Genomic DNA, 244 nt, shown 5'->3' with positions numbered 1-244 from the left:
ATTAATAATTTTAATTAAGTATGTAACAATTTTTTATATCCCACCCGTAATAAATAATTTTCTTTTTATATTATAGACATATGATGCTTGAAAAGGTTTCTAAATTATTTTTAAAAAATTTAAATAAATTTTTATTTTTTTATGAGTTCAATTAAATCATAATATTTTTATTTTGAATCAAATAGTTTTTTATCATTAACATTCGACTAATTATTATTAATTATAATACCACTTATCATTTTAT

Source organism: Theobroma umbraticum, unplaced genomic scaffold (genome assembly GCF_002168275.2).
Source record: "Theobroma umbraticum cultivar Fairchild unplaced genomic scaffold, ASM216827v3 scaffold_81.0, whole genome shotgun sequence".
Lineage (NCBI taxonomy): Eukaryota > Viridiplantae > Streptophyta > Magnoliopsida > Malvales > Malvaceae > Theobroma > Theobroma umbraticum.
Note: the sequence above shows the minus strand (reverse complement) of the source record.